This window comes from Ambystoma mexicanum, chromosome 11 (assembly GCF_040938575.1).
Source record: "Ambystoma mexicanum isolate Mex_15411 chromosome 11, UKY_AmexF1_1, whole genome shotgun sequence".
In the NCBI taxonomy this organism is placed as follows: domain Eukaryota; kingdom Metazoa; phylum Chordata; class Amphibia; order Caudata; family Ambystomatidae; genus Ambystoma; species Ambystoma mexicanum.
The window spans coordinates 824,305,220-824,329,100 of NC_090934.1; the positions used below are offsets into that span (position 1 = coordinate 824,305,220).

Below are 23,881 nucleotides of genomic sequence, written 5' to 3' on the forward strand. Positions count from 1 at the left end.
ATGTGCACGCCTCCCAGAGCCCCTTGCAATGCACTTAGGGAAATGGGGGAAGGTGCTGTGCAACCCTCTCGCTGACAATGTCTCTCTTGTCTATAATGTATCTATGAGAGAGAGAGAAATAGGCAATGCGAGAGTGAAAAAGTAAAATGGAAATGTGTCTACTGAGACCAGTATAAGGGGAAATCCTCACAATCCAGGACCGACAGTTGATTGGGAGGGCGCTTACAGGTTTCCGACACCAGACCGGTACCTGAACTCACAAACCCAAACTGCAAAGTGATGGGCATTGCCACTAGACTGCCGACCCCCTTTCAGGGCCCCAGCATATATCCTTTAGTCACACCTAGAGTTCCCAGGACAGTGCAGCATTCAGCGATTACACGAAAATATTGACAGCGCTAGGAGGCCATGCAAATGGCAGAGGTATGCTTTACAAAGCCCACGTAGCGTGCACAAAACAGCACATCAGTCAGGCCCACTTGAAGAGATGGTAAAGAGGAAATACTTCTGCTGCATCCAGTAAAACATAGAGATTGGCCTGCTTTAAAGGTTGACCATGTCCTTCATGGGTGTCTGTCAATATGATACTTCCCTGCTGCAAAGTTTACATTCGAAACGCCAGAACAACTAGGCCCAGAGCACAAAGATGCAGTCAGGTTGAAATAACGAGATACTGAAGAGCAATTTTGTATTTCAGAGTGGGAATAGCAAATATGACCCCAACGTGATTTGAACACGAAACCTTCGGATCTGGAGTCAGACGCGCTACCATTGCGCCACGAGGTCCTTGCGGCAGTCCACCTGGTGTGTCTGATGACAGAATAAAGGTAGGAGACGTACATGCACCTGCAGAGCCTCATTGCTTCTTTAAGTAGACTGGCTAGGATAGCTTCCTTCTGTGCATCAGTACACGCTGCAGCCAAACCCTTCCCATGAAGTCTTGATGTTTATGAATTGAATGGCAAGTTTTGAAAAACTAAAGCAAGCGAGAAGAATTGCTTGCAGTTTATTGGATTTTTGGACGTCAGCAGACGAGACCTGCGAGAGGTAAACAGAAGTTCATAGTTGGTCATGCTGAATTTTTGAGCCAAAATGCATCGTCCCTGGGTGGGCTTGAACCACCAACCTTTCGGTTAACAGCCGAACGCGCTAACCGATTGCGCCACAGAGACTCATGCAGTTCTTACACAGGGGCCTGATTGGTGTGCTGTTTGCTTATGCTTCCCAGGCAACCTGAAAATATTTCTAAAATAGCTCTATTTCCCACAGCAAATCAGGGTATCAAGCACTTCCCTACCTCCCCTAATCCACAAACACAGGGGATTTAATAGAGGACAGAGCCCATCAACAGTGCACCAAATGCCCTCTGTGTAGGCATAACTTGCTATGAGGAGAAAGCCACAGTTGCGCACTTGTGTTAAAAGGGGACAGTAGGCTGAACCCAGAGAACACGGGAGAAATGACTCAGGTTTACTGAGTGGAACACTCTGTGTCTTTGTGCCAAAAACAGCAGCGTCTTTTCGGTTAACAGCCGAACGCGCTAACCAATTGCGCCACAGAGACTCACTGGCATGTGTGTTCTGCCTTTGGCCTGATTGCATTGCTATTTTTTTCTGATTGGCAGAAAACCTGAACTTTTTTCTGAAAAAGGCATGCCTCTCTTAGCACTGCAGTGCATTAGACTGCTCCCTTGCTTCCCTGAGTCCCCAAATACACAACCACCTTGGGCACAATAGAAGACACATTCCAGCAGATTTAGCAAGAGTGCAACAAGGATTCTATATGTAGGTACCTTGCTGAGAAGCAAGACCTGCAGTTGCATTCTTCTGTTAAAAGAGGGCAGCAGAGTGCACCAAGAGAACTTGGGGGAAGTAGCTTATGTTAACTACTTGCCATGCTCTTTATAGATCCCTCTGTTTGACTGGGTGAATTCTAATTTCTGGGGTAGAGTAAGCAATTTTTGGATCTAGATGCTGTGCGCAACAGGAATGCTATATACTGCACTGTACTGCTACTGAAAAGTTACCAATTTTACAGGATGTTCAGGTAAGCTTTGTTTCAGAAAACAACTTGCTAGAGGCACTAAGACAGATTACTGGGACAAAGGAAGAGGGTTTGGGGATTAGCACATCTCCTATGAAAGGTACAGTCACGCCCGAGACAACTCTGAGTGTCACCTCAAATTCTAAGAAATGCAAACTAGGGTCCTACGCTTTTTATTGCTAGGGGATCTTTGTGTTTCAGACAAATGTGCACGCCTCCCAGAGCCCCTTGCAATGCACTTAGGGAAAGGGGGGAAGGTGCTGTGAAGCCCTCTCGCTGACAATGTCTCTCTTGTCTATAATGTAACTATGAGAGAGAGAGAAATAGGCAATGCGAGAGTGAAAAAGTAAAATGGAAATGTGTCTACTGAGACCAGTATAAGGGGAAATCCTCACAATCCAGGACCGACAGTTGATTGGGAGGGCGCTTACAGGTTTCCGACACCAGACCGGTACCTGAACTCACAAACCCAAACTGCAAAGTGATGCCCATTGCCACTAGACTGCCGACCCCCTTTCGGGGCCCCAAAATATATCCTTTAGTCACACCTAGAGTTCCCAGGACAGTGCAGCATTCAGCGATTACACGAAAATATTGACAGCGCTAGGAGGCCATGCAAATGGCAGAGGTATGCTTTACAAAGCCCACGTAGCGTGCACAAAACAGCACATCAGTCAGGCCCACTTGAAGAGATGGTAAAGAGGAAATACTTCTGCTGCATCCAGTAAAACATAGAGATTGGCCTGCTTTAAAGGTTGACCATGTCCTTCATGGGTGTCTGTCAATATGATACTTCCCTGCTGCAAAGCTTACATTCGAAACGCCAGAACAACTAGGCCCAGAGCACAAAGATGCAGTCAGGTTGAAATAACGAGATACTGAAGAGCAATTTTGTATTTCAGAGTGGGAAAAGGAAGTATGACCCCGACGTGATTTGAACACACAACCTTCTGATCTGGAGTCAGACGCGCTACCATTGCGCCACGAGGTCCTTGTGGCAGTCCACCTGGTGTGTCTGATGACAGAGTAAAGGTAGGAGACGTACATGGACCTGCAGAGCCTCATTGCTTCTTTAAGTAGACTGGCTAGGAAAGCTTCCTTCTGTGCATCAGTACACGCTGCAGCCAAACCCTTCCCATGAAGTCTTGATGTTTATGAATTGAATGGCAAGTTTTGAAAAACTAAAGCAAGCGAGAAGAATTGCTTGCAGTTTATTGGATTTTTTGGACGTCAGCAGACGAGACCTGCGAGAGGTAAACAGAAGTTCATAGTTGGTCATGCTGAATTTTTGAGCCAAAATGCATCGTCCCTGGGTGGGCTTGAACCACCAACCTTTCGGTTAACTGCCGAACGCGCTAACCGATTGCGCCACAGAGACTCATGCAGTGCTTACACTGGGGCCTGATTGGTGTGCTGTTTGCTTATGCTCCCCAGGCAACCTGAAAATATTTCTAAAATAGCTCTATTTCCCACAGCAAATCAGGGTATCAAGCACTTCCCTACCTCCCCTAATCCACAAACACAGGGGATTTAGTAGAGGACAGAGCCCATCAACAGTGCACCAAATGTCCTCTGTGTAGGCATAACTTGCTATGAGGAGAAAGCCACAGTTGCGCACTTGTGTTAAAAGGGGACAGTAGGCTGAACCCAGAGAACACGGGAGAAATGACTCAGGTTTACTGAGTGGCACACTCTGTGTCTTTGTGCCAAAAACAGCAGCGTCTTTTCGGTTAACAGCCGAACGCGCTAACCAATTGTGCCACAGAGACTCACTGGCATGTGTGTTCTGCCTTTGGCCTGATTGCATTGCTATTTTTTTCTGATTGGCAGAAAACCTGAACTTTTTTCTGAAAAAGGCATGCCTCTCTTAGCACTGCAGTGCATTAGACTGCTCCCTTGCTTCCCTGAGTCCCCAAATACACAACCACCTTGGGCACAATAAAAGACACATTCCAGCAGATTTAGCAAGAGTGCACCAAGGTTTCTATATGTAGGTACCTTGCTGAGAAGCAAGACCTGCAGTTGCATTCTTCTGTTAAAAGAGGGCCGCAGAGTGCACCAAGAGAACTTGGGGGAAGTAGCTTATGTTAACTACTTGCCATGATCTTTATAGATCCCTCTGTTTGACTGGGTGAATTCTAATTTCTGGGGTAGAGTAAGCAATTTTTGGATCTAGATGCTGTGCGCAACAGGAATGCTATATACTGCCCTGTACTGCTACTGAAAAGTTACCAATTTTACAGGATGTTCAGGTAAGCTTTGTTTCAGAAAACAACTTGCTAGAGGCCCTAGGACAGATTACTGGGACAAAGGAAGAGGGTTTGGGGATTAGCACATCTCCTATGAAAGGTACAGTCACGCCCGAGACAACTCTGAGTGCCTCCTCAAATTCTAAGAAATGCGAACTGGGGTCCTACGCTTTTTATTTCCAGTGGATCTTTGTGTTTCAGACAAATGTGCACGCCTCCCAGAGCCCCTTGCAATGCACTTAGGGAAATGGGGGAAGGTGCTGTGAAGCCCTCTCGCTGACAATGTCTCTCTTGTCTATAATGTATCTATGAGAGAGCGAGAAATAGGCAATGCGAGAGTGAAAAAGTAAAATGGAAATGTGTCTACTGAGACCAGTATAAGGGGAAATCCTCACAATCCAGGACCGACAGTTGATTGGGAGGGCGCTTACAGGTTTCCGACACCAGACCGGTACCTGAACTCACAAACCTAAACTGCAAAGTGATGGGCATTGCCACTAGACTGCCGACCCCCTTTCGGGGCCCCAGCATATATCCTTTAGTCACACCTAGAGTTCCCAGGACAGTGCAGCATTCAGCGATTACACGAAAATATTGACAGCGCTAGGAGGCCATGCAAATGGCAGAGGTATGCTTTACAAAGCCCACGTAGCGTGCACAAAACAGCACATCAGTCAGGCCCACTTGAAGAGATGGTAAAGAGGAAATACTTCTGCTGCATCCAGTAAAACATAGAGATTGGCCTGCTTTAAAGGTTGACCATGTCCTTCATGGGTGTCTGTCAATATGATACTTCCCTGCTGCAAAGCTTACATTCGAAACGCCAGAACAACTAGGCCCAGAGCACAAAGATGCAGTCAGGTTGAAATAACGAGATACTGAAGAGCAATTTTGCATTTCAGAGTGGGAAAAGCAAATATGACCCCGGCGTGATTTGAACATGCAACCTTCTGATCTGGAGTCAGACGTGCTACCATTGCGCCACGAGGTCCTTGCGGCAAGCCACCTGGTGTGTCTGATGACAGAATAAAGGTAGGAGACGTACATGCACCTGCAGAGCCTCATTGCTTCTTTAAGTAGACTGGCTAGGATAGCTTCCTTCTGTGCATCAGTACACGCTGCAGCCAAACCCTTCCCATGAAGTCTTGATGTTTATGAATTGAATGGCAAGTTTTGAAAAACTAAAGCAAGCGAGAAGAATTGCTTGCAGTTTATTGGATTTTTTGGACGTCAGCAGACGAGACCTGCGAGAGGTAAACAGAAGTTCATAGTTGGTCACGCTGAATTTTTGAGCCAAAATGCATCGTCCCTGGGTGGGCTTGAACCACCAACCTTTCTGTTAACAGCCGAACGCGCTAACCGATTGCGCCACAGAGACTCATGCAGTGCTTACACTGGGGCCTGATTGGTGTGCTGTTTGCTTATGCTTCCCAGGCAACCTGAAAATATTTCTAAAATAGCTCTTTTTCCCACAGCAAATCAGGGTATCAAGCACTTCCCTACCTCCCCTAATCCACAAACACAGGGGATTTAGTAGAGGACAGAGCCCATCAACAGTGCACCAAATGTCCTCTGTGTAGGCATAACTTGCTATGAGGAGAAAGCCACAGTTGCGCACTTGTGTTAAAAGGGGACAGTAGGCTGAACCCAGAGAACACGGGAGAAATGACTCAGGTTTACTGAGTGGAACACTCTGTGTCTTTGTGCCAAAAACAGCAGCGTCTTTTCGGTTAACAGCCGAACGCGCTAACCAATTGTGCCACAGAGACTCACTGGCATGTGTGTTCTGCCTTTGGCCTGATTGCATTGCTATTTTATTCTGATTGGCAGAAAACCTGAACTTTTTTCTGAAAAAGGCATGCCTCTCTTAGCACTGCAGTGCATTAGACTGCTCCCTTGCTTCCCTGAGTCCCCAAATACACAACCACCTTGGGCACAATAGAAGACACATTCCAGCAGATTTAGCAAGAGTGCACCAAGGTTTCTATATGTAGGTACCTTGCTGAGAAGCAAGACCTGCAGTTGCATTCTTCTGTTAAAAGAGGGCAGCAGAGTGCACCAAGAGAACTTGGGGGAAGTAGCTTATGTTAACTACTTGCCATGATCTTTATAGATCCCTCTGTTTGACTGGGTGAATTCTAATTTCTGGGGTAGAGTAAGCAATTTTTGGATCTAGATGCTGTGCGCAACAGGAATGCTATATACTGCACTGTACTGCTACTGAAAAGTTACCAATTTTACAGGATGTTCAGGTAAGCTTTGTTTCAGAAAACAACTTGCTAGAGGCCCTAGGACAGATTACTGGGACAAAGGAAGAGGGTTTGGGGATTAGCACATCTCCTGTGAAAGGTACAGTCACGCCCGAGACAACTCTGAGTGCCTCCTCAAATTCTAAGAAATGCGAACTGGGGTCCTACGCTTTTTATTGCCAGTGGATCTTTGTGTTTCAGACAAATGTGCACGCCTCCCAGAGCCCCATGCAATGCACTTAGGGAAATGGGGGAAGGTGCTGTGCAACCCTCTCGCTGACAATGTCTCTCTTGTCTATAATGTATCTATGAGAGAGAGAGAAATAGGCAATGCGAGAGTGAAAAAGTAAAATGGAAATGTGTCTACTGAGACCAGTATAAGGGGAAATCCTCACAATCCAGGACCGACAGTTGATTGGGAGGGCGCTTACAGTTTTCTGACACCAGACCGGTACCTGAACTTACAAACCCAAACTGCAAAGTGATGGTCATTGCCACTAGACTGCCGACCCCCTTTCGGGGCCCCAGCATATATCCTTTAGTCACACCTAGAGTTCCCAGGACAGTGCAGCATTCAGCGATTACACGAAAATATTGACAGCGCTAGGAGGCCATGCAAATGGCAGAGGTATGCTTTACAAAGCCCACGTAGCGTGCACAAAACAGCACATCAGTCAGGCCCACTTGAAGAGATGGTAAAGAGGAAATACTTCTGCTGCATCCAGTAAAACATAGAGATTGGCCTGCTTTAAAGGTTGACCATGTCCTTCATGGGTGTCTGTCAATATGATACTTCCCTGCTGCAAAGTTTACATTCGAAACGCCAGAACAACTAGGCCCAGAGCACAAAGATGCAGTCAGGTTGAAATAACGAGATACTGAAGAGCAATTTTATATTTCAGAGTGGGAAAAGCAAATATGCCCCCGAAGTGATTTGAACACGCAACCTTCTGATCTGAAGTCAGACGCGCTACCATTGCGCCACGAGGTCCTTGCGGCACTCCACCTGGTGTGTCTGATGACAGAATAAAGGTAGGAGACGTACATGCACCTGCAGAGCCGCATTGCTTCTTTAAGTAGACTGGCTAGGATAGCTTCCTTCTGTGCATCAGTACACGCTGCAGCCAAACCCTTCCCATGAAGTCTTGATGTTTATGAATTGAATGGCAAGTTTTGAAAAACTAAAGCAAGCGAGAAGAATTGCTTGCAGTTTATTGGATTTTTTGGACGTCAGCAGACGAGACCTGCGAGAGGTAAACAGAAGTTCATAGTTGGTCATGCTGAATTTTTGAGCCAAAATGCATCGTCCCTGGGTGGGCTTGAACCACCAACCTTTCGGTTAACAGCCGAACGCGCTAACCGATTGCGCCACAGAGACTCATGCAGTGCTTACACTGGGGCCTGATTGGTGTGCTGTTTGCTTATGCTCCCCAGGCAACCTGAAAATATTTTTAAAATAGCTCTATTTCCCACAGCAAATCAGGGTATCAAGCACTTCCCTACCTCCCGTAATCCACAAACACAGGGGATTTAGTAGAGGACAGAGCCCATCAACAGTGCACCAAATGCCCTCTGTGTAGGCATAACTTGCTATGAGGAGAAAGCCACAGTTGCGCACTTGTGTTAAAAGGGCACAGTAGGCTGAACCCAGAGAACACGGGAGAAATGACTCAGGTTTACTGAGTGGAACACTCTGTGTCTTTGTGCCCAAAACAGCAGCGTCTTTTCGGTTAACAGCCGAACGCGCTAACCAATTGCGCCACAGAGACTCACTGGCATGTGTGTTCTGCCTTTGGCCTGATTGCATTGCTATTTTTTTCTGATTGGCAGAAAACCTGAACTTTTTTCTGAAAAAGGCATGCCTCTCTTAGCACTGCAGTGCATTAGACTGCTCCCTTGCTTCCCTGAGTCCCCAAATACACAACCACCTTGGGCACAATAGAAGACACATTCCAGCAGATTTAGCAAGAGTGCACCAAGGATTCTATATGTAGGTACCTTGCTGAGAAGCAAGACCTGCAGTTGCATTCTTCTGTTAAAAGAGGGCAGCAGAGTGCACCAAGAGAACTTGGGGTAAGTAGCTTATGTTAACTACTTGCCATGCTCTTTATAGATCCCTCTGTTTGACTGGGTGAATTCTAATTTCTGGGGTAGAGTAAGCAATTTTTGGATCTAGATGCTGTGCGCAAAAGGAATGCTATATACTGCACTGTACTGCTCCTGAAAAGTTACCAATTTTACAGGATGTTCAGGTACGCTTTGTTTCAGAAAACAACTTGCTAGAGGCACTAAAACAGATTACTGGGACAAAGGAAGAGGGTTTGGGGATTAGCACATCTCCTATGAAAGGTACAGTCACGCCCGAGACAACTCTGAGTGTCACCTCAAATTCTAAGAAATGCAAACTAGGGACCTACGCTTTTTATTGCCAATGGATCTTTGTGTTCCAGACAAATGTGCACGCCTCCCAGAGCCCCTTGCAATGCACTTAGGGAAAGGGGGGAAGGTGCTGTGAAGCCCTCTCGCTGACAATGTCTCTCTTGTCTATAATGTAACTATGAGAGAGAGAGAAATAGGCAATGCGAGAGTGAAAAAGTAAAATGGAAATGTGTCTACTGAGACCAGTATAAGGGGAAATCCTCACAATCCAGGACCGACAGTTGATTGGGAGGGCGCTTACAGGTTTCCGACACCAGACCGGTACCTGAACTCACAAACCCAAACTGCAAAGTGATGGGCATTGCCACTAGACTGCCGACCCCCTTTCGGGGCCCCAACATATATCCTTTAGTCACACCTAGAGTTCCCAGGACAGTGCAGCATTCAGCGATTACACGAAAATATTGACAGCGCTAGGAGGCCATGCAAATGGCAGAGGTATGCTTTACAAAGCCCACGTAGCGTGCACAAAACAGCACATCAGTCAGGCCCACTTGAAGAGATGGTAAAGAGGAAATACTTCTGCTGCATCCAGTAAAACATAGAGATTGGCCTGCTTTAAAGGTTGACCATGTCCTTCATGGGTGTCTGTCAATATGATACTTCCCTGCTGCAAAGCTTACATTCGAAACGCCAGAACAACTAGGCCCAGAGCACAAAGATGCAGTCAGGTTGAAATAACGAGATACTGAAGAGCAATTTTATATTTCAGAGTGGGAAAAGCAAATATGACCCCGACGTGATTTGAACACGCAACCTTCTGATCTGGAGTCAGACGCGCTACCATTGCGCCACGAGGTCCTTGTGGCAGTCCACCTGGTGTGTCTGATGACAGAATAAAGGTAGGAGACGTACATGCACCTGCAGAGCCTCATTGCTTCTTTAAGTAGACTGGCTAGGATAGCTTCCTTCTGTGCATCAGTACACGCTGCAGCCAAACCCTTCCCATGAAGTCTTGATGTTTATGAATTGAATGGCAAGTTTTGAAAAACTAAAGCAAGCGAGAAGAATAGCTTGCAGTTTATTGGATTTTTTGGACGTCAGCAGACGAGACCTGCGAGAGGTAAACAGAAGTCCATAGTTGGTCACGCTGAATTTTTGAGCCAAAATGCACCGTCGCTGGGTGGGCTTGAACCACCAACCTTTCGGTTAACAGCCGAACGCGCTAACCGATTGCGCCACAGAGACTCATGCAGTTCTTACGCAGGGGCCTGATTGGTGTGCTGTTTGCTTATGCTTCCCAGGCAACCTGAAAATATTTGTAAAATAGCTCTTTTTCCCACAGCAAATCAGGGTATCAAGCACTTCCCTACCTCCCCTAATCCACAAACACAGGGGATTTAGTAGAGGACAGAGCCCATCAACAGTGCACCAAATGTCCTCTGTGTAGGCATAACTTGCTATGAGGAGAAAGCCACAGTTGCGCACTTGTGTTAAAAGGGGACAGTAGGCTGAACCCAGAGAACACGGGAGAAATGACTCAGGTTTACTGAGTGGAACACTCTGTGTCTTTGTGCCAAAAACAGCAGTGTCTTTTCGGTTAACAGCCGAACGCGCTAACCAATTGTGCCACAGAGACTCACTGGCATGTGTGTTCTGCCTTTGGCCTGATTGCATTGCTATTTTTTTCTGATTGGCAGAAAACCTGAACTTTTTTCTGAAAAAGGCATGCCTCTCTTAGCACTGCAGTGCATTAGACTGCTCCCTTGCTTCCCTGAGTCCCCAAATACACAACCACCCTGGGCACAATAGAAGACACATTCCAGCAGATTTAGCAAGAGTGCACCAAGGTTTCTATATGTAGGTACCTTGCTGAGAAGCAAGACCTGCAGTTGCATTCTTCTGTTAAAAGAGGGCAGCAGAGTGCACCAAGAGAACTTGGGGGAAGTAGCTTATGTTAACTACTTGCCATGATCTTTATAGATCCCTCTGTTTGACTGGGTGAATTCTAATTTCTGGGGTAGAGTAAGCAATTTTTGGATCTAGATGCTGTGCGCAAAAGGAATGCTATATACTGCACTGTACTGCTCCTGAAAAGTTACCAATTTTACAGGATGTTCAGGTAAGCTTTGTTTCAGAAAACAACTTGCTAGAGGCACTAAGACAGATTACTGGGACAAAGGAAGAGGGTTTGGGGATTAGCACATCTCCTATGAAAGGTACAGTCACGCCCGAGACAACTCTGAGTGCCACCTCAAATTCTAAGAAATGCAAACTAGGGACCTACGCTTTTTATTGCCAGTGGATCTTTGTGTTCCAGACAAATGTGCACGCCTCCCAGAGCCCCTTGCAATGCACTTAGGGAAAGGGGGGAAGGTGCTGTGAAGCCCTCTCGCTGACAATGTCTCTCTTGTCTATAATGTAACTATGAGAGAGAGAGAAATAGGCAATGCGAGAGTGAAAAAGTAAAATGGAAATGTGTCTACTGAGACCAGTATAAGGGGAAATCCTCACAATCCAGGACCGACAGTTGATTGGGAGGGCGCTTACAGGTTTCCGACACCAGACCGGTACCTGAACTCACAAACCCAAACTGCAAAGTGATGGGCATTGCCACTAGACTGCCGACCCCCTTTCGGGGCCCCAACATATATCCTTTAGTCACACCTAGAGTTCCCAGGACAGTGCAGCATTCAGCGATTACACGAAAATATTGACAGCGCTAGGAGGCCATGCAAATGGCAGAGGTATGCTTTACAAAGCCCACGTAGCGTGCACAAAACAGCACATCAGTCAGGCCCACTTGAAGAGATGGTAAAGAGGAAATACTTCTGCTGCATCCAGTAAAACATAGAGATTGGCCTGCTTTAAAGGTTGACCATGTCCTTCATGGGTGTCTGTCAATATGATACTTCCCTGCTGCAAAGCTTACATTCGAAACGCCAGAACAACTAGGCCCAGAGCACAAAGATGCAGTCAGGTTGAAATAACGAGATACTGAAGAGCAATTTTGTATTTCAGAGTGGGAAAAGGAAGTATGACCCCGACGTGATTTGAACACACAACCTTCTGATCTGGAGTCAGACGCGCTACCATTGCGCCACGAGGTCCTTGTGGCAATCCACCTGGTGTGTCTGATGACAGAATAAAGGTAGGAGACGTACATGCACCTGCAGAGCCTCATTGCTTCTTTAGGTAGACTGGCTAGGATAGCTTCCTTCTGTGCATCAGTACACGCTGCAGCCAAACCCTTCCCATGAAGTCTTGATGTTTATGAATTGAATGGCAAGTTTTGAAAAACTAAAGCAAGCGAGAAGAATTGCTTACAGTTTATTGGATTTTTTGGACGTCAGCAGACGAGACCTGCGAGAGGTAAACAGAAGTCCATAGTTGGTCATGCTGAATTTTTGAGCCAAAATGCACCGTCCCTGGGTGGGCTTGAACCACCAACCTTTCGGTTAACAGCCAAACGCGATAACCGATTGCGCCACAGAGACTCATGCAGTGCTTACACTGGGGCCTGATTGGTGTGCTGTTTGCTTATGCTTCCCAGGCAACCTGAAAATATTTCTAAAATAGCTCTATTTCCCACAGCAAATCAGGGTATCAAGCACTTCCCTACCTCCCCTAATCCACAAACACAGGGGATTTAGTAGAGGTCAGAGCCCATCAACAGTGCACCAAATGTCCTCTGTGTAGGCATAACTTGCTATGAGGAGAAAGCCACAGTTGCGCACTTGTGTTAAAAGGGGACAGTAGGCTGAACCCAGAGAACACGGGAGAAATGACTCAGGTTTACTGAGTGGAACACTCTGTGTCTTTGTGCCAAAAACAGCAGCGTCTTTTCGGTTAACAGCCGAACGCGCTAACCAATTGTGCCACAGAGACTCACTGGCATGTGTGTTCTGCCTTTGGCCTGATTGCATTGCTATTTTTTTCTGATTGGCAGAAAACCTGAACTTTTTTCTGAAAAAGGCATGCCTCTCTTAGCACTGCAGTGCATTAGACTGCTCCCTTGCTTCCCTGAGTCCCCAAATACACAACCACCTTGGGCACAATAGAAGACACATTCCAGCAGATTTAGCAAGAGTGCACCAAGGTTTCTATATGTAGGTACCTTGCTGAGAAGCAAGACCTGCAGTTGCATTCTTCTGTTAAAAGAGGGCCGCAGAGTGCACCAAGAGAACTTGGGGGAAGTAGCTTATGTTAACTACTTGCCATGATCTTTATAGATCCCTCTGTTTGACTGGGTGAATTCTAATTTCTGGGGTAGAGTAAGCACTTTTTGGATCTAGATGCTGTGCGCAACAGGAATTCTATATACTGCACTGTACTGCTACTGAAAAGTTACCAATTTTACAGGATGTTCAGGTAAGCTTTGTTTCAGAAAACAACTTGCTAGAGGCCCTAGGACAGATTACTGGGACAAAGGAAGAGGGTTTGGGGATTAGCACATCTCCTATGAAATGTACAGTCACGCCCGAGACAACTCTGAGTGTCACCTCAAATTCTAAGAAATGCGAACTAAGGTCCTACGCCTTTTATTGCCAGTGGATCTTTGTGTTTCAGACAAATGTGCACGCCTCCCAGAGCCCCATGCAATGCACTTAGGGAAATAGGGGAAGGTGCTGTGCAACCCTCTCGCTGACAATGTCTCTCTTGTCTATAATGTATCTATGAGAGAGAGAGAAATAGGCAATGCGAGAGTGAAAAAGTAAAATGGAAATGTGTCTACTGAGACCAGTATAAGGGGAAATCCTCACAATCCAGGACCGACAGTTGATTGGGAGGGCGCTTACAGTTTTCTGACACCAGACCGGTACCTGAACTCACAAACCCAAACTACAAAGTGATGGGCATTGCCACTAGACTGCCGACCCCCTTTTGGGGCCCCAGCATATATCCTTTAGTCACACCTAGAGTTCCCAGGACAGTGCAGCATTCAGCGATTACACGAAAATATTGACAGCGCTAGGAGGCCATGCAAATGGCAGAGGTATGCTTTACAAAGCCCACGTAGCGTGCACAAAACAGCACATCAGTCAGGCCCACTTGAAGAGATGGTAAAGAGGAAATACTTCTGCTGCATCCAGTAAAACATAGAGATTGGCCTGCTTTAAAGGTTGACCATGTCCTTCATGGGTGTCTGTCAATATGATACTTCCCTGCTGCAAAGCTTACATTCGAAACGCCAGAACAACTAGGCCCAGAGCACAAAGATGCAGTCAGGTTGAAATAACGAGATACTGAAGAGCAATTTTGTATTTCAGAGTGGGAAAAGCAAACATGACCCCGACGTGATTTGAACACGCAACCTTCTGATCTGGAGTCAGACGCGTTACCATTGCGCCACGAGGTCCTTGTGGTCCACCTGGTGTGTCTGATGACAGAATAAAGGTAGGAGACGTACATGCACCTGCAGAGCCTCATTGCTTCTTTAAGTAGACTGGCTAGGATAGCTTCCTTCTGTGCATCAGTACACGCTGCAGCCAAACCCTTCCCATGAAGTCTTGATGTTTATGAATTGAATGGCAAGTTTTGAAAAACTAAAGCAAGCGAGAAGAATTGCTTGCAGTTTATTGGATTTTTTGGACGTCAGCAGACGAGACCTGCGAGAGGTAAACAGAAGTCCATAGTTGGTCACGCTGAATTTTTGAGCCAAAATGCACCGTCCCTGGGTGGGCTTGAACCACCAACCTTTCGGTTAACAGCCAAACGCGCTAACCGATTGCGCCACAGAGACTCATGCAGTTCTTACACAGGGGCCTGATTGGTGTGCTGTTTGCTTATGCTTCCCAGGCAACCTGAAAATATTTCTAAAATAGCTCTTTTTCCCACAGCAAATCAGGGTATCAAGCACTTCCCTACCTCCCCTAATCCACAAACACAGGGGATTTAGTAGAGGACAGAGCCCATCAACAGTGCACCAAATGTCCTCTGTGTAGGCATAACTTGCTATGAGGAGAAAGCCACAGTTGCGCACTTGTGTTAAAAGGGGACAGTAGGCTGAACCCAGAGAACACGGGAGAAATGACTCAGGTTTACTGAGTGGAACACTCTGTGTCTTTGTGCCAAAAACAGCAGCGTCTTTTCGGTTAACAGCCAAACGCGCTAACCAATTGTGCCACAGAGACTCACTGGCATGTGTGTTCTGCCTTTGGCCTGATTGCATTGCTATTTTTTTCTGATTGGCAGAAAACCTGAACTTTTTTCTGAAAAAGGCATGCCTCTCTTAGCACTGCAGTGCATTAGACTGCTCCCTTGCTTCCCTGAGTCCCCAAATACACAACCACCTTGGGCACAATAGAAGACACATTCCAGCAGATTTAGCAAGAGTGCACCAAGGTTTCTATATGTAGGTACCTTGCTGAGAAGCAAGACCTGCAGTTGCATTCTTCTGTTAAAAGAGGGCAGCAGAGTGCACCAAGAGAACTTGGGGGAAGTAGCTTATGTTAACTACTTGCCATGCTCTTTATAGATCCCTCTGTTTGACTGGGTGAATTCTAATTTCTGGGGTAGAGTAAGCAATTTTTGGATCTAGATGCTGTGCGCAACAGGAATGCTATATACTGCACTGTACTGCTACTGAAAAGTTACCAATTTTACAGGATGTTCAGGTAAGCTTTGTTTCAGAAAACAACTTGCTAGAGGCCCTAGGACAGATTACTGGGACAAAGGAAGAGGGTTTGGGGATTAGCACATCTCCTATGAAATGTACAGTCACGCCCGAGACAACTCTGAGTGCCTCCTCAAATTCTAAGAAATGCGAACTGGGGTCCTACGCCTTTTATTGCCAGTGGATCTTTGTGTTTCAGATAAATGTGCACGCCTCCCAGAGCCCCATGCAATGCACTTAGGGAAATGGGGGAAGGTGCTGTGCAACCCTCTCGCTGACAATGTCTCTCTTGTCTATAATGTATCTATGAGAGAGAGAGAAAGAGGCAATGCGAGAGTGAAAAAGTAAAATGGAAATGTGTCTACTGAGACCAGTATAAGGGGAAATCCTCACAATCCAGGACCGACAGTTTATTGGGAGGGCGCTTACAGGTTTCTGACACCAGACCGGTACCTGAGCTCACAAACCCAAACTGCAAAGTGATGCCCATTGCCACTAGACTGCCGACCCCCTTTCGGGGCCCCAGCATATATCCTTTAGTCACACCTAGAGTTCCCAGGACAGTGCAGCATTCAGCGATTACACGAAAATATTGACAGCGCTAGGAGGCCATGCAAATGGCAGAGGTATGCTTTACAAAGCCCACGTAGCGTGCACAAAACAGCACATCAGTCAGGCCCACTTGAAGAGATGGTAAAGAGGAAATACTTCTGCTGCATCCAGTAAAACATAGAGATTGGCCTGCTTTAAAGGTTGACCATGTCCTTCATGGGTGTCTGTCAATATGATACTTCCCTGCTGCAAAGCTTACATTCGAAACGCCAGAACAACTAGGCCCAGAGCACAAAGATGCAGTCAGGTTGAAATAACGAGATACTGAAGAGCAATTTTATATTTCAGAGTGGGAAAAGCAAATATGACCCCGACGTGATTTCAACACGCAACCTTCTGATCTGGAGTCAGACGCGCTACCATTGCGCCACGAGGTCCTTGTGACAGTCCACCTGGTGTGTCTGATGACAGAATAAAGGTAGGAGACGTACATGCACCTGCAGAGCCTCATTGCTTCTTTAAGTACACTGGCTAGGATAGCTTCCTTCTGTGCATCAGTACACGCTGCAGCCAAACCCTTCCCATGAAGTCTTGATGTTTATGAATTGAATGGCAAGTTTTGAAAAACTAAAGCAAGCGAGCAGAATTGCTTGCAGTTTATTGGATTTTTTGGACGTCAGCAGACGAGACCTGCGAGAGGTAAACAGAAGTCCATAGTTGGTCACGCTGAATTTTTGAGCCTAAATGCACCATCCCTGGGTGGGCTTGAACCACCAACCTTTCGGTTAACAGCCGAACGCGCTAACCGATTGCGCCACAGAGACTCATGCAGTTCTTACACAGGGGCCTGATTGGTGTGCTGTTTGCTTATGCTTCCCAGGCAACCTGAAAATATTTCTAAAATAGCTCTTTTTCCCACAGCAAATCAGGGTATCAAGCACTTCCCTACCTCCCCTAATCCACAAACACAGGGGATTTAGTAGAGGACAGAGCCCATCAACAGTGCACCAAATGTCCTCTGTGTAGGCATAACTTGCTATGAGGAGAAAGCCACAGTTGCGCACTTGTGTTAAAAGGGGACAGTAGGCTGAACCCAGAGAACACGGGAGAAATGACTCAGGTTTACTGAGTGGAACACTCTGTGTCTTTGTGCCAAAAACAGCAGCGTCTTTTCGGTTAACAGCCAAACGCGCTAACCAATTGTGCCACAGAGACTCACTGGCATGTGTGTTCTGCCTTTGGCCTGATTGCATTGCTATTTTTTTCTGATTGGCAGAAAACCTGAACTTTTTTCTGAAAAAGGCATGCCTCTCTTAGCACTGCAGTGCATTAGACTGCTCCCTTGCTTCCCTGAGTCCCCAAATACACAACCACCTTGGGCACAATAGAAGACACATTCCAGCAGATTTAGCAAGAGTGCACCAAGGTTTCTATATGTAGGTACCTTGCTGAGAAGCAAGACCTGCAGTTGCATTCTTCTGTTAAAAGAGGGCAGCAGAGTGCACCAAGAGAACTTGGGGGAAGTAGCTTATGTTAACTACTTGCCATGCTCTTTATAGATCCCTCTGTTTGACTGGGTGAATTCTAATTTCTGGGGTAGAGTAAGCAATTTTTGGATCTAGATGCTGTGCGCAACAGGAATGCTATATACTGCACTGTACTGCTACTGAAAAGTTACCAATTTTACAGGATGTTCAGGTAAGCTTTGTTTCAGAAAACAACTTGCTAGAGGCCCTAGGACAGATTACTGGGACAAAGGAAGAGGGTTTGGGGATTAGCACATCTCCTATGAAATGTACAGTCACGCCCGAGACAACTCTGAGTGCCTCCTCAAATTCTAAGAAATGCGAACTGGGGTCCTACGCCTTTTATTGCCAGTGGATCTTTGTGTTTCAGACAAATGTGCACGCCTCCCAGAGCCCCATGCAATGCACTTAGGGAAATGGGGGAAGGTGCTGTGCAACCCTCTCGCTGACAATGTCTCTCTTGTCTATAATGTATCTATGAGAGAGAGAGAAAGAGGCAATGCGAGAGTGAAAAAGTAAAATGGAAATGTGTCTACTGAGACCAGTATAAGGGGAAATCCTCACAATCCAGGACCGACAGTTTATTGGGAGGGCGCTTACAGGTTTCTGACACCAGACCGGTACCTGAGCTCACAAACCCAAACTGCAAAGTGATGCCCATTGCCACTAGACTGCCGACCCCCTTTCGGGGCCCCAGCATATATCCTTTAGTCACACCTAGAGTTCCCAGGACAGTGCAGCATTCAGCGATTACACGAAAATATTGACAGCGCTAGGAGGCCATGCAAATGGCAGAGGTATGCTTTACAAAGCCCACGTAGCGTGCACAAAACAGCACATCAGTCAGGCCCACTTGAAGAGATGGTAAAGAGGAAATACTTCTGCTGCATCCAGTAAAACATAGAGATTGGCCTGCTTTAAAGGTTGACCATGTCCTTCATGGGTGTCTGTCAATATGATACTTCCCTGCTGCAAAGCTTACATTCGAAACGCCAGAACAACTAGGCCCAGAGCACAAAGATGCAGTCAGGTTGAAATAACGAGATACTGAAGAGCAATTTTATATTTCAGAGTGGGAAAAGCAAATATGACCCCGACGTGATTTCAACACGCAACCTTCTGATCTGGAGTCAGACGCGCTACCATTGCGCCACGAGGTCCTTGTGACAGTCCACCTGGTGTGTCTGATGACAGAATAAAGGTAGGAGACGTACATGCACCTGCAGAGCCTCATTGCTTCTTTAAGTAGACTGGCTAGGATAGCTTCCTTCTGTGCATCAGTACACGCTGCAGCCAAACCCTTCCCATGAAGTCTTGATGTTTATGAATTGAATGGCAAGTTTTGAAAAACTAAAGCAAGCGAGAAGAATTGCTTGCAGTTTATTGGATTTTTTGGACGTCAGCAGACGAGACCTGCGAGAGGTAAACAGAAGTCCATAGTTGGTCACGCTGAATTTTTGAGCCAAAATGCACCATCCCTGGGTGGGCTTGAACCACCAACCTTTCGGTTAACAGCCGAACGCGCTAACCGATTGCGCCACAGAGACTCATGCAGTTCTTACACAGGGGCCTGATTGGTGTGCTGTTTGCTTATGCTTCCCAGGCAACCTGAAAATATTGCTAAAATAGCTCTTTTTCCCACAGCAAATCAGGGTATCAAGCACTTCCCTACCTCCCCTAATCCACAAACACAGGGGATTTAGTAGAGGACAGAGCCCATCAACAGTGCACCAAATGTCCTCTGTGTAAGCATAACTTGCTATGAGGAGAAAGCCACAGTTGCGCACTTGTGTTAAAAGGGGACAGTAGAGGAGGCCACCAGGGGGCGCGGGCAGGATGGACGCCTGAACGTCGAGCTCCGCACCCAGCCCCGGGTGAATCACGATTTATCGGCGAAACGAGGGTCCCATATACTACGCGACCCCCCCCAAAAGACGTGGAAGCCTGTGGCCCCCACCTGGGTCCAACTTTGGTTCCGATCCGACGCTCCTGTGCGGAGTTACACGGACCAAGGCGATATCGGCTGCCCCTCCCCCACGACCTGGCGCGGAGTGGCGCAGGAGACAGCACGAGCCGCGCCGCCCACGAATAGGCCCGAGAGGGTGAGCCCGCGGCGCTTCCTCCCCTGGGCATCCTCCGACTTGAAGAAAACCGTCCACCCACACAGGGAACGCACGCCCGGCGCCTCTGGTGCCCGAGGCCCGGCCTGACCCGGAGAAAGGCGGCGTCCGTCGTAAACTGGCCGACACGAACCCCTCATGAACTGGAGAGAGAACTTGCTGAAATATCAGTTTGTTCCCAAAGAAAGGACCATGGCCGCCGGTAGCCCCACCGTCCCACCCCCGGATCTGGGGGCTATCCAGAACAACATCCAAACGATTCTGGAGGAGATACGAGGTATGAGGACAGACATGGGGGCCAAACTGGCCGACCTCACCACCAAGGTCGCCACCCTAGAAGACCGCGTGGAGGGCGTCGAGAATAACCAACTTTCGGCGACACTCCTCGAAACCCAAATGGACATGAGACTCCGAGACATGGAAAGGCGCGAGGAAGAGCTTCGGTTCAAGGTTGACGACATGGAAAATAGGGAGAGGAGGAACAACCTTCGAATCTTTGGCCTGATGGAATCTGAGGGCGAATCCGTACAAGGACTTGAAGGCAAAGTGCACGATATCGTGAGGATCGCCCTGGGAACGGAAGACGTGGGGGCGACCAACTTCGACAGGGTGCACCGAGCGGGGGGGGGAGGCAGAGGCCCACGCTCGGTTCTGGTTCGGCTGCACTACTACAGGGACAAGATCAGAATCCTGGAAAAGGCGAGACATCTTGGCACCATACAGTACGGTGATTCAAAGGTATCCATCTTCCAAGACCTCTCGGCCCTAACCCTGTCAATGAGGAGGAAATGCGGCACACTCACAAGATGGTTGCAGGGAAAAGGAGTCCGATATCGGTGGGGTCACCCCTTCTATTTGGAGTTTGAGTGGCTAGGTGAGAAACACCACCTGGTGTCGGAGGAGGACATACGAAGAGCCACGGACGATCTGGTGAACGACCAGGCGGGCCATTCGGGCGCCCAGGAGGGAGGACCACGGGACCCCCCTAGGGGTCCCGACGGCCCAGGAAATCACAGTGGGAAATCTAAGGTCAAGGGGGCCCGAAAGTTTCGGAAAACCAGACACCCGTCGATGAACCCGGAAAATCACACTGACTCATGAAAATGACGTTCGATTGGAAGGAGAGAAAATCATGAGGTGAGAGACGATTCAGGGTACGGACGCAGGAGGCCCCGGGCCCACGAACTGCCTTGAACGGACACCGCGGCGGTGTCGCGTTTGGCCCACCGGACCTTGGGTCGGCAGACCATTATGTTAAAAAGTTAACTGTTTATTTGTGTTGCCCCGCGTTTGGGTTTCTGGTTGTGGGTTGAGGGCCCGGGCGGGGTCTCTGGTTTTTGTCTCGGTTAAGTGCACCGAAGGCCTGCAGGGGCCGACCTGAATCGGACTTGCGATCTGGGACTCTCCAGACACACGAAAACCCCGGGGCTGGGGTTGGAGTCCTTGGTGGTTCGTTGACCGGCCCCAACACATGTTGGGGAGAGTGGACGGACGCCTCAAGGTACAAGGGTGGGGAGGGGGGAGGGAAGACACGGGGAGGGGGGTCAGTTGCAAGGGGGGAGGGGATGGGGGGGATAACGGGGTAGTTTGGGGGACTCAGGGGGAAATTCAGTTCAGACCGCAAGAATACGCTTGGCAAGGGGCACTAAAATTCAATCACCACGAGGGGTTCAGAATACGCACACGGTATGATGACAACGATTGAAGGGAAGGTGGGCACGTTAAATGTCAAGGGTCTAAACTCTCAAAATAAAAGATCCCTCACGGGCAACATGTTCCGAAAACAACACCTGACGGTCCTATTTCTACAGGAAACACATTATAAGCGCGGGAGGGAATCCAGAATCAAGGGGAAAGACATCGGTAGCAACTATTGGGCTTCACACCCGACCTCGAAGAAGGAGGGGGTGGGCATTCTCCTGGGAAGGGCTCTCCAACTAACGGGGGTGGAAACCAAGAGGGGGTTTGGGGGTCGATTTCTGGGTGTCAAGGGGCTTTGCGAGGGGCAGCGAGTTACTCTCGCCACCGTATACGCGCCCAACACGGGCCAGGTGGAGTTCCTCACACGGATCTTTGGTGTCATGGATGAATGGGCCGAGGGGGCCATGATTCTCGGGGGTGATTTTAATCTCATAGCCGACCCCCAACTGGACTGGTGGTCCGCCAGAGGTGGGGTACCCAAGGGGATCACGAGGGATAACCTGGCCTTGCAGAACCTCTTGAAGGATCACTACTGGGTAGATGTTTGGCGCAAGGCGTACCCGGCCCAGGGTGGTTACACATTCTTTTCTCCCCCGCACTGCACCTACACCAGAATCGACCTTCTGTTGGCCTCAGAGGAGGGAGATGGGGCGATGACCCAACCAAAAGTCGAGACCATAACGTGGTCGGACCATGAACTACTTATAGCTAACTGGTCCCTGCCCATCGCCCCGAGATCGGCTCGATGGCGGTGCAACGACACGCTCCTTAGGGATCCAGTATTCCGTGAGTTCATGAAGCAGGAAATGCTGGCCTACTTCGAGACAAATGACACGGGGGAGACGGACATGTCCATGGTATGGGAAGCGGGGAAGGCCACCTTCAGAGGCCTCCTCATAGCGGAGGGCTCGAGGCGTAAAAGAGAGAGGGGCCTGATCGAGAGCAGACTCCGAGGGGAGCTGCAGATCTTGCGGGCCAGACTGGGAGTCCCGGGAGTGGACCGGAGGGCACTATTGGACGAGATGCAGGGCAAAAGACAGGAGCTCCATACGGTTCTCATAGGGGAGGTGGTTAAGAGGATGCGATATACCAAACAGAGATACTACGAACAGGGCGACAGGGTAGGCACTCTGCTGGCTCAGAGGTCGAGGGGGTGTAGAGTGGAGAGAGGGATTACCCGGTTGACCGACGAAGAGGGCAGGGTTCATGGGAACCGGCATGAAGTGACGGAATGCTTTGCTGAGTACTACAGCAAACTCTATTCTAGGCAAGCGGGCGAATCTCGGGAGGACATTGCCTCCTACCTGGCAGAACACCCCCTCCCCAAACTGACCGACCAGGACTTGGAGGCCCTCGAGGGGGAAATTTCAGAAGAGGAGGTGGAGGGAGCCATCAAGAGACTGAAGGCCGGAAAGGCTCCTGGCCTTGACGGCTACACAGCGGATTTCTATAAACAGACCCAGTCCACCTTAGTGAAGCCCCTGACCAAATTGTTCAACCAAATTAGAGGCAACGACACGATCCCCCCGACTTTCCTACAGGCCCTCATCACCGTCATACCTAAACCTGGTAAAGACCGGGCAGCTTGTGGGTCTTACAGACCCATTTCACTTCTCAACTTAGATGCCAAGATCTTTGCTAGGATCCTGGCCTCCAGATTGGAAAACTCCCTCCCACGCCTGATACATCCTGATCAGGCGGGATTCGTCCTCAATAGACAGGGTTCCGATAATTTAAGGAAGACCCTCCATGTATTGGCCACGACCGAGGCCAGGAATGAAGGCGCTCTCCTACTGGCTCTTGACGCGGAGAAGGCCTTTGACAGGGTCAGCTGGGCTTTCATGAGGGAGGTTCTCTTGTCAGTGGGGATGGGTCCAAGGTGGTTGGGATGGATATCCGCGCTCTACTCCTCCCCCTCGGCCAGAGTGGTGGCTAACGGGATTGAGTCTAGGGAATTCCCCCTTGAACGTGGCACGAGGCAGGGATGCCCCCTGTCTCCGTTAATCTACGCATTGGTGATGGAACCGTGGGCAATCTCGATCCGCAATGATGCGGACATCAGTGGTGTACAGATGGGGGATATGCACTGCAAGATCTGCCTCTTTGCGGATGACGCCCTGCTCTATGTCACCAGACCGTCCCAAACAATCCCTCGGGTTCTGCAGGGCCTCGCAAGATATGGAGAACTATCGGGGTATAAGGTTAATTTGGACAAATCGGTCGCATTCATGGGTGGGAACCTGCCAGACACGGAGGTGACCTTTGTGGAGGGTCTCCCCTTCAAGCGGAGCGATGAGGGGTTCCGTTACTTGGGAGTCCAAATCACACGTAACCTTGAGGACCTGTATGGGGCCAACTTCCCCCCCCTCTGGTCAGCAATCAGGAGAGACATAGAAAGGTGGGCGGGAACGGGTCTCTCATGGATGGCACGCCTTAACCTTATAAA

At 48.5% G+C, this 23,881-nt stretch overlaps 15 non-coding genes across 15 annotated transcripts; all 15 read right to left on the reverse strand.

The window, feature by feature from the left end:
• Positions 1-1,098: 1,098 nt before the first annotated feature.
• TRNAN-GUU (transfer RNA asparagine (anticodon GUU)) lies at positions 1,099-1,172 on the reverse strand. Its single transcript has one exon. It is a non-coding gene; the product is annotated as a tRNA-Asn (tRNA).
• Positions 1,173-2,962: 1,790 nt separating this feature from the next.
• On the reverse strand, positions 2,963-3,034 carry TRNAW-CCA (transfer RNA tryptophan (anticodon CCA)). The gene has a single exon. It is a non-coding gene; the product is annotated as a tRNA-Trp (tRNA).
• Positions 3,035-3,347: 313 nt separating this feature from the next.
• Positions 3,348-3,421, reverse strand: TRNAN-GUU (transfer RNA asparagine (anticodon GUU)). The gene has a single exon. It is a non-coding gene; the product is annotated as a tRNA-Asn (tRNA).
• A 1,790-nt stretch (positions 3,422-5,211) lies between these two features.
• TRNAW-CCA (transfer RNA tryptophan (anticodon CCA)) lies at positions 5,212-5,283 on the reverse strand. Its single transcript has one exon. It is a non-coding gene; the product is annotated as a tRNA-Trp (tRNA).
• A 313-nt stretch (positions 5,284-5,596) lies between these two features.
• TRNAN-GUU (transfer RNA asparagine (anticodon GUU)) lies at positions 5,597-5,670 on the reverse strand. Its single transcript has one exon. It is a non-coding gene; the product is annotated as a tRNA-Asn (tRNA).
• A 2,175-nt stretch (positions 5,671-7,845) lies between these two features.
• Positions 7,846-7,919, reverse strand: TRNAN-GUU (transfer RNA asparagine (anticodon GUU)). Its single transcript has one exon. It is a non-coding gene; the product is annotated as a tRNA-Asn (tRNA).
• A 1,790-nt stretch (positions 7,920-9,709) lies between these two features.
• On the reverse strand, positions 9,710-9,781 carry TRNAW-CCA (transfer RNA tryptophan (anticodon CCA)). The gene has a single exon. It is a non-coding gene; the product is annotated as a tRNA-Trp (tRNA).
• Positions 9,782-10,094: 313 nt separating this feature from the next.
• On the reverse strand, positions 10,095-10,168 carry TRNAN-GUU (transfer RNA asparagine (anticodon GUU)). Its single transcript has one exon. It is a non-coding gene; the product is annotated as a tRNA-Asn (tRNA).
• A 1,790-nt stretch (positions 10,169-11,958) lies between these two features.
• Positions 11,959-12,030, reverse strand: TRNAW-CCA (transfer RNA tryptophan (anticodon CCA)). Its single transcript has one exon. It is a non-coding gene; the product is annotated as a tRNA-Trp (tRNA).
• A 2,177-nt stretch (positions 12,031-14,207) lies between these two features.
• TRNAW-CCA (transfer RNA tryptophan (anticodon CCA)) lies at positions 14,208-14,279 on the reverse strand. Its single transcript has one exon. It is a non-coding gene; the product is annotated as a tRNA-Trp (tRNA).
• Positions 14,280-14,589: 310 nt separating this feature from the next.
• On the reverse strand, positions 14,590-14,663 carry TRNAN-GUU (transfer RNA asparagine (anticodon GUU)). The gene has a single exon. It is a non-coding gene; the product is annotated as a tRNA-Asn (tRNA).
• Positions 14,664-16,453: 1,790 nt separating this feature from the next.
• TRNAW-CCA (transfer RNA tryptophan (anticodon CCA)) lies at positions 16,454-16,525 on the reverse strand. The gene has a single exon. It is a non-coding gene; the product is annotated as a tRNA-Trp (tRNA).
• Positions 16,526-16,838: 313 nt separating this feature from the next.
• Positions 16,839-16,912, reverse strand: TRNAN-GUU (transfer RNA asparagine (anticodon GUU)). Its single transcript has one exon. It is a non-coding gene; the product is annotated as a tRNA-Asn (tRNA).
• Positions 16,913-18,702: 1,790 nt separating this feature from the next.
• Positions 18,703-18,774, reverse strand: TRNAW-CCA (transfer RNA tryptophan (anticodon CCA)). Its single transcript has one exon. It is a non-coding gene; the product is annotated as a tRNA-Trp (tRNA).
• Positions 18,775-19,087: 313 nt separating this feature from the next.
• Positions 19,088-19,161, reverse strand: TRNAN-GUU (transfer RNA asparagine (anticodon GUU)). The gene has a single exon. It is a non-coding gene; the product is annotated as a tRNA-Asn (tRNA).
• Between the last annotated feature and the right edge of the window lie 4,720 nt (positions 19,162-23,881).